An 8,676-nucleotide genomic window follows, 5' to 3' on the forward strand; every position below is an offset into this window, starting at 1 on the left:
TGAAAATCTCTTGAAGTCTAGCTGAACAGACATTCTACAACTGGGGACGTACAGAAGAGAACACCTCGAGACTGAGGACAAAGACACAGAACAGGCTGGTCCCACACTCAGCTATGGTGCTTGAGAATCGAGAGGGATTACTTGGCTGCAGAGATCCTTTCTAAGGAGTGAGAACTCCCATCCTCACATCAGGCTCCTAGCCCAGGGCTCCAATATTGGAAAGAGAAGTCTCCACAAATTCTGGCTGTGAAAACCAGTGGAGATTGTGGCTGAGTGAGACAGAGGGCAGCTGGAGCCACAGACACTCCTCTTAAAGGGCCTGCACACAAACTTACTAACTTGCTCAGAGCTCCAGTGACTTCAAAGGCAACAGAGACATACAAGGAGGTTGAACTATATGACTTCAAGGGAGAACTGGAGGGGCAACTTTCTCCCAGACAGAAGTGGTGTCAACATCCATTATTCTTTGGTCGAGCCCTCCCCGCTCCTGGTACACAGACATAAGCAGCTGCCATATCTTAGTCTCCATCAATCTGGCTAACATCATTTGTTCCATACTCATGATTCCCTGATGTCCCATTATTCCTAATATGCAAGCCCAATCAAGCTGTTTCCAATGAATTTTCCAAACAAACAACCTGTATTGGCTCATGCTGCAGAGTTTCCTAAAATCTCTCAAATTTGCAAAACACACAAGTAGTGTCTGGCCTCAAAGTGTCCCGTATCTCTTTCTGAGCAGCCCCAAGCCCTCCACTAGAGGTAGCTGGCCTTGGTTTGCAGCTTGTACTCTTGAGGCACCTCCAAGACCAATGCGAGTGGTGGTCACCTGCAGATTACTTGGTGACACTTGCCAGGTGGCCTTGGGCAGGGCACCAGCTGCAGCTGCCCTTGGCCTGTGACAGAGCCCCTCCCAGGAGGCCCTGAAAGTGCCACACCTGGTAGCCAGCTTCAGACAGGGACTGCATCTGAGGATGACATATCCAAAGAGCAGAATGAGTAGGAACTAGAGCTGTGATAAAGTCAATTTTGCCTTATAGGGTCAGCCCCTCATTGGCCAGTCATCACAAACAATCAGCCTGAGGGTCACCTTCTAAGCCATGTGCAAACAGCAACCAAGTTACAAATACAAAAGGAGGGTAAATGAAACCCATAAAAGGGACACACTTGGAGCACTTGGCTCAGGCAACCAGAAAAGATTGTGCTACAGGTTCCCATAGGACACCTACTACATAGGGCACCCCACAAAGAGAGGGAGACATAGAAGTTTTACCTAAAACATAAAAAAAAACAAAGGGAGGAAGCCAAACGGAGAGACAAAGAAACATGTCTGAAACGAAAGACTAGAACAAAACTCCAGAAAAAGAACTAAACAAAATAGAGACAAGCAATCTACCAGATGCAGAGTTCAAAACACTGTTTATGAAAATACTCAATCAATTTAGGGGAAGAGTAAATGAACTCAATGAGAACTGCAACAAAGAAATTTTAAAAACATAAAAATGGAGAGAGAAAGCATAAAAAAAAAACCCTCAGAAATGAAGACTACAATAACTGAAATGAAGAATACTTTAGAGGGAATCGACAGTAGATTAAATAAGCAGAGAAACAAATCAGAGATTTAGAAGATAAGGTATCAGAAAACCCTCAATCAGAACAACAGTAAGAAAAAACGAATGCAAAAAATGAGGATAGTTTAAGGGGCTTCTGTGACAACATGAAGCATACCAAAATTTGCATCAGAGGGGTATCAGAAGAAGAGAGAGAGTAAGAAATTGAAACCTTATTTCAAGAAATAATGACTGCAAATGTCCCTATCCTGGCAAAGAAAATGGTCTTAAAAGCTGAGGAAGCGCAGGAGAGAGTTCCAAACAAGATGAACCCAAAGAGGCCCACGCCAAGACATATCCGAATTAAAATGTCAAGTCTAATGACAAGGAGAGAATCTAAAAAGCAGCAAGAGAAAATCAGTTAGTTACCTACGAGAGAGCCCCATGAGACTGTCAGCTGATTTCTCAACAGAAACTTTACAGGTCAGAGGAATGGCAAAAAATATTCAAAGTGATGAAAAGCAAAGAGCTACAAACAATGTTACTCTACCTAGCAAAGCTATTATTTAGAAGTGAAGGACAGATTAAAGATAAAAGAAGTTTTTCACCGCCAAACCGGTATTATGAGAAATGTTAGAGGAAGCTATTTAAGAAGAAGAAAAGATTAATATATGAATAATCAATAGCAAAAACTACATATCTAGCAACAAATACTTTAAAAGTGAATGAATTAAATGCTCCAGTCAAAAGATAGGAGATATGCTGCCTATAAGAGACTCCCTTCAGATCAAGACACAAACAGACTAAAAGTAAAAGGATAGAAATATTTCATGTAAATGGAAACAACAAAAAAGCTATGGTAGCAATACCTATACCAGACAAAATATACTTAAAACAATGGCTATGACAAGAGACAAAGAAAACCTAGTTATTTCACTTCTGAGTGTTTATTTGAAAAAACCCAGACACTACATTAAAGGGATGTGAGAATGCATACCTTTGATCCAGTATTATTTACAATAGCCGAGATATGGAGTCAACCTCAGTGTCCATCAATGGGTGAATAGATAATGAAGGGGTGGTACATATGTAAAATTGGATATTACTCAGCCATAAAAAAGAATGAAATCTTGCCATCTGCAACAACAAGGATGGACCTAGGGAGTACTCTGCTGAGTAAAATAAGTTGGACAGAGAAGGACAAATGCCATATGATTTCACTTACATATGGAATATAAAAACAAACAAACAAACAAAAATTAAAGAAACAACCTCGTATGTACAAAGAACATTTTGACAGCTGCCAGTTGGAAGGGGGTGGGGGTGGAAAAAGAATGGGATTAAGACGTACAAATTGGTAATGACAAAATAGTCATGGGGGTGTAATATATAGCACAAATAATACAGTCAATAATATAATAACTGTGTGATGTCAGACAGATAAATTTATTGGAGTGATCATTGTATAACATATATAAATGTCTAACGTTGTACATTTAAATCTAATATAATATTGTGTGACAACTAAAATTAGAAATAAAAAATTATTTTTAAAATGTCGTCATATGGCTAGAAGAAGATATTATGTCCAGGATGTCACAAAAAAAAAAAATACCAGAAAATAGACAGCAGGCCTGGAAAACAAAATAATTGCTAAATTTCTTCAAAGGGGAGAGAATTTCCTCCAGAAAATGGCTAGAAAAAAAAACCACTAAAGGAAATGTCTAAAATAGTCATAAAAGTCTATAAAATCAGTGGTAAAATTAAATGACTAAAGATGTACAACCCTTATTCATGTGTAAAGGTAATATGGTTGTGGAAGGGCTCAGAAACATTTTGCGCGTGCACTCTGTTTCAATCACACGATGTTCAATGTTAAATTTAAAAAGTAAACAATGAAAAGTTTTCCTTTGATCTTTAACTCCTAAAGTAATAAAAATTAAATAATTATATATGAGATATAAGTCCTATAAATTATCAAATCATATTTATTAATAACCCTTAATCTTAAAACACACAAGAACATTCCAAGTATCTGGTCTCAAGTTAAACTAAATAAATAGCAATAAAGAGCTATTTAAAAGGTTACAAGTTCTGGCGATAAGAGAATATGACAGTAAGATCAAATTTTCAAACAAAAAGTAATCACCTTTTAAGAAACTTATGAAGATATTTAAAAAATCACTAAACATTTGGTTTTAGCTCTGACGTGAAAAGACCTTGGATGTTACTGCTCCCATCCTTACAAAAAAAAAAAAGACCAAAAAAACTGAAAATCAATGACTTTTTATGTACCTGGAAGAAAACTGAGGTCACAGGGCAAACTGCACCCCAAAATCTGTGTTGACAGGCAAATCACAGATAAGATCTGCTACCTGAAGCAGAAGCCATTGGACTATATAAACAGGTAGAAACTGTTAAATGGTAAGATTGATGAATTTCTGGAGACTGAATGTTCACTTGCATGAGAGGAAAAAACTCCTGGGACTTCAGCCTCAGGGTGGCCTTTTATCTCCACAAACCCCACCAAGTACTCATGAAAAGCCAAGAAACTACCATTGTGTTTCTGGCAGGAGATGGGGAAAACAATATCTTTCGAAACAACCAGAGCATTCTCCAAAGATATACTCTACAAAGGAAAATATATTACCCAACACTTATCTGACCTAAGAGAAGGAGAATTACCAAAATTTGGACATTTCTAGCCTTTCAATCTCATCCAGATAAGGCGGGGAAAGAGGACATAGCTAGGAAATCATTCTAAAAGGTATAGTTCCACCAAAAGATTGAGATTTAATAATAAGATTATAGAATGCTTTCCTTCCCCAACACCCTACTACTCTAAGAACAGAGTTCCAGCAAATACTGCCTTAAACTGAAAATTCTGTAGTCAGGCTCTATTTAAGAAAGGGTTCTTAAGGAAATTCATTGAAAAGAAGAGAGACTTCCCCCCTAAAAAAATTGTCAAAGCCTCTGCCACGGACAGAACACACATTAAACCCGGCCCATCTCCTAGTCATATTAACACAAAACCTCACATTAATCACTTATTTGTCTCAGTTCCTATTACCTGATATATCACATCTGGCTTTCAAAAACTTTACAAAGTAAAAAGACAAGGAAAAACAAGGTCTGAAGAGAAAAAATAATCATCAAAAACAAACTCAGTTTTGAATTATCACACAAGAATTTAAAATAACTATGGCTAATTACTACATTAAAGGTTCTGCTGGAAAAACCAGACAACATGCAAGAACAGATAGCTAAGTAAACAAAAATATGCAAAGACAAGAAAATGATAAAAAAGAAAAGGCTAGAAATCAAAAACACTGCCTTAGAAATGAAGAATGTTTTTGATAAGCTCATCAGTAGATGAGACATGACTGAAGAAAAAAATCAGTGAATTGAAGATATGTCAATAGAAACTTCACAAATTAAAATGCAAAGAGAAAAAGTTACAAGGAGAAAATAAACCCACAACAAAACACACCATCTAAGAATGCTGGAAAATCTCAAAAACTGTTATAGGTGTGCAAGTGAAATACCAAAAGGAAAAGAAAGAGAAAAAAGAACAAATAGTTGAAGTAGTAATTGACAAAAAAACTTATCCAAATTACTAACAGACAACAAACCACAGATTCAGGAACCTGAGGAAACGCCAAATTGTTACCAAGTAATCTATACCACATCATTTCATATTCAAACTGCAAAAAGAAGCAAAGACAAAGAGAAGTTGAAAGAACCCAGAAGGAGGAGAAAAAACTTATTCTGTGGAAGAATAAGAATAAAATTAAATCATATTTCTTATCAGAAACTATGTAAATAAAGCTAAGAGAAATAGAAAAAGTGATGAAAAAAAACAAATCAAGATTTTCATATCCTTTCAAATTAACCTTTGACATGAAGGATAAATATTTTCTCAAACAAAAATGAAGGGAATTCCTTGCCAGAAGAATTACCTGGAAATAAACAGTTTTTTTTAAAGCGTTCTACAGAAGAATAAAAATAATATGGGTTAGAAACTCAGATCTACATAAAGAAAGGAAGAACATCAGAGAGGGAATAATGAAGGTAAAATAATTTTCCTGTTCAAATTTATCTAAGAGATAGTCATTTGTTTAAAGGAATAATAGCAACTATGTCATTATGGCATACAGATAAGTAAAAAGACTGATAGCAGTGTTAGAGAGGATAGGAGAGAGGAATTTGTGACATTCTCTTATAATGTGTACACAGTAACCATGAAGGAATACACTGTAATTTAGAATAAATATGACTATTTGTCAATAGTTGTTGCAAACTCCAAGAAAACCAATAAAAATGTTTTAAGTAAAGTATAATTGATACGCTAAGAAAGATGAAAAAATGGATTTGTAAAATGCTTAATTAAAAGCTGAAATATATAGAAAAAAGGAAGAAAATAGAAATAAAGACAAGTGCAGTGAACAGAAAACAATTTTAAATTATAGATATTAATCTAATTAAATGAATAATCACTTCAAATGAAAATGGTCTAAATACATTGATTAAAAGACAGAGATTGACAGAGGGGAGAAAAAGTCCAACTACATGCTGTCTATAAGCAAGCCACTTTAAATATTAAAACACAGAGAGGTTAAAGTGAGGGATAAGCAAAGATATACCACACCAACATCAATCTAAGGAAAGCTGGGGAGCTATGTTAAGTTCAGACAAAGCAGGCTTCAGGACAAAGAAAACTGTCGGGGATTAAAAGGGCATTATATAATGATACAGGGACGAATTTCTCAAAGAAGATGTGACAATATTTAATGTGTATGCAATTAACAATGCAGCATCAACGTACATAAAACAAAATATTGATGGAAATTAAAAGAGAAATAGACAAATTCGCTACTGTTGTTGAAGACTTTGAGGAGAGTAAAGCTAGGGAATACATAAAATGCAGTCATTTTAAACAAGCTGCTAAAATTATTACCATCATGAAGGTTGAAGCATGACGAAAGGCTCCATTCTTGTTCTAACTAGCCTGAATCTTAAACTTTTTTGAACTTTCCAGTCCTGCGTCAATGCCAAGAGAAACATCTGAACCTCCAGATCCCCCTTCAATTACTCCCTGAAGGACTCAGTATCCAGAGGCACCTGATTACCCCCCTAAAGCACTTGCATAAACAGTCACCTGACATTCATTATCCAGACCGCTGATGTGACCAGACCTCCTGGTGCCCATCTTCTAGACCACCTGGTGTCCATCATCCAGACTACCTGATGTCTGACTGATAATTGTCCTGGACCAAACCTAGGGTGAGAATGCAGGACTGATCATTCTCAAGAACGTAGTCTTTGCTCTAAAAACTTTTTATTTTTCTTCTTCTCTGAAACACCCCTGCATGTTACCTGTGTTCCAAGCTTGCAGACTCCAAGACCCTCAAATAAATCTTTATCATTTATGCCTAGCCAAATCCTCTAGGCTCTTTTGAGTTTGTTTGACAATTTCAATCCCATCTTTTAGTAATGGATAGATCAATCAGCCAAAGTATTGGTAAGTATATGGTTGACCTGAATAGCACCAGCAATCTATTTGATCTAATTGACATTATAGAATATTTTATTCGACAACAAAAATACATGTACCCCTCGATTCACATGGAATAGTTATCAAAATATACCACATTCCAGCCTACCAAGTTCAAAAGAATTCAAATCATAAAAAGATATGTTCTCAGATGAAATGAAATTAATGCAGAAAGAACACAAAAATAGCCAGAAAATCCCCAAATACTTGAAGATTAAATTGCACACTCCTAAGATCAAAAAGTTCGGGAGAGAGCCTGAGCTTCGCAAGTTGAGCTCTATTGCTGTGTTGTGGTGTCACTGTGCAGCCGCCCCGGCTTGGTGTCCTACTTCACGAGCAGCACCGTTAACTCATCTGCTCACACTGTTGACTCAGGAGAGGATAAATAGGAAAATGAGGATCTGATAAAGTATAGCTGGCCTGAAGATATCTGGTTTCATGTGGACAAACTCTCTTCGGCTCATGTATAACTTCAATTACATAAGGGAGAGAAGACAGGAGACATTCCAAAGGACGTACTGGTGGACTGTGCCCATCTAGCGAAGGCTAACATCACTGAAGACAATAGAGGAGAGAAAAAATTGGCGTAGATGACGTAGGCTCTGTTCATCCCTCTGGTTGCCCAAATCAAAGTTGTGACAGAAACAAGGAGCAAACAGCAAGGAAAATCACCTGGATCTAGGTGAACAAGCCCTACAACTTGGGAGAGAAATAAGAAATCACTCTTAAAAGGTAAGTGGTCAGATGAGGCGAGGACTCGGGACTGCCCATCCCTAGCGGCTGAGTGGGCAGAGGCCACAGCAGTGGCAGGCGGCAGCTGCAGACACTTCTTAAATGAGCCATATCTGTGAGTGGACATTCACAGTGACGAACCTGCTTGCTCTGAGCATCAGCACTGGTTTGGCTGTGTGGAGAGTACCAGGGACTTACAGGCAGACCCTGAGTTCTAAAGTGAGGGTCGAGGTGAGACTCGCTCTGTACAGAAGTACCAGTGATATCAATTGTTCTCTGCTGAGCCTTCTCTGCTCCAGTGCATGGACACAGAGCTACTAGAGATGAGAAGTAATCAAATTGGATAGCAGAGATCGCTCCACCCAGAGGATTCCCCGAAACTCTACCCCTCTGAACTCACAGCCCCATCCAAGCCACATCCAGGTGTATCCTCAGTGACTCAGGTGCTCCTTGCTGAGCAATACCTAGACTCTCACTGGTGGCAGCTGACTGCAGCTTTCAGCATGGCCTCTTGAGGGAACTATAAGCACAGCATCTATGGATTGATTGCTGTATCTTAACAGGTAGCCCCCGAGAGGGTCACAGGCTGGGGCTAAATTTGGCCTACAGCCGAACCCCTCTCAGGACTGTGCCACTGGACACCTACTACACAAAACTACACGAATAAGACTGGGAGATGCAGGAGCTTTGCTTAGTACATAGAACATACACGAAAAGGCAGCGAAACTAGGAAGACAAAGAAGCAGAAACCATATGAGAGAACAGAACAGAGATCCAGAAATAATGGAGTCAAGCAATCTAACAGATGCAGAGAAAAAACACTGATTACAAAGATGTTCAATG

This window comes from Rousettus aegyptiacus, unplaced genomic scaffold, assembly GCF_014176215.1.
Source record: "Rousettus aegyptiacus isolate mRouAeg1 unplaced genomic scaffold, mRouAeg1.p scaffold_m13_p_2, whole genome shotgun sequence".
NCBI lineage: Eukaryota > Metazoa > Chordata > Mammalia > Chiroptera > Pteropodidae > Rousettus > Rousettus aegyptiacus.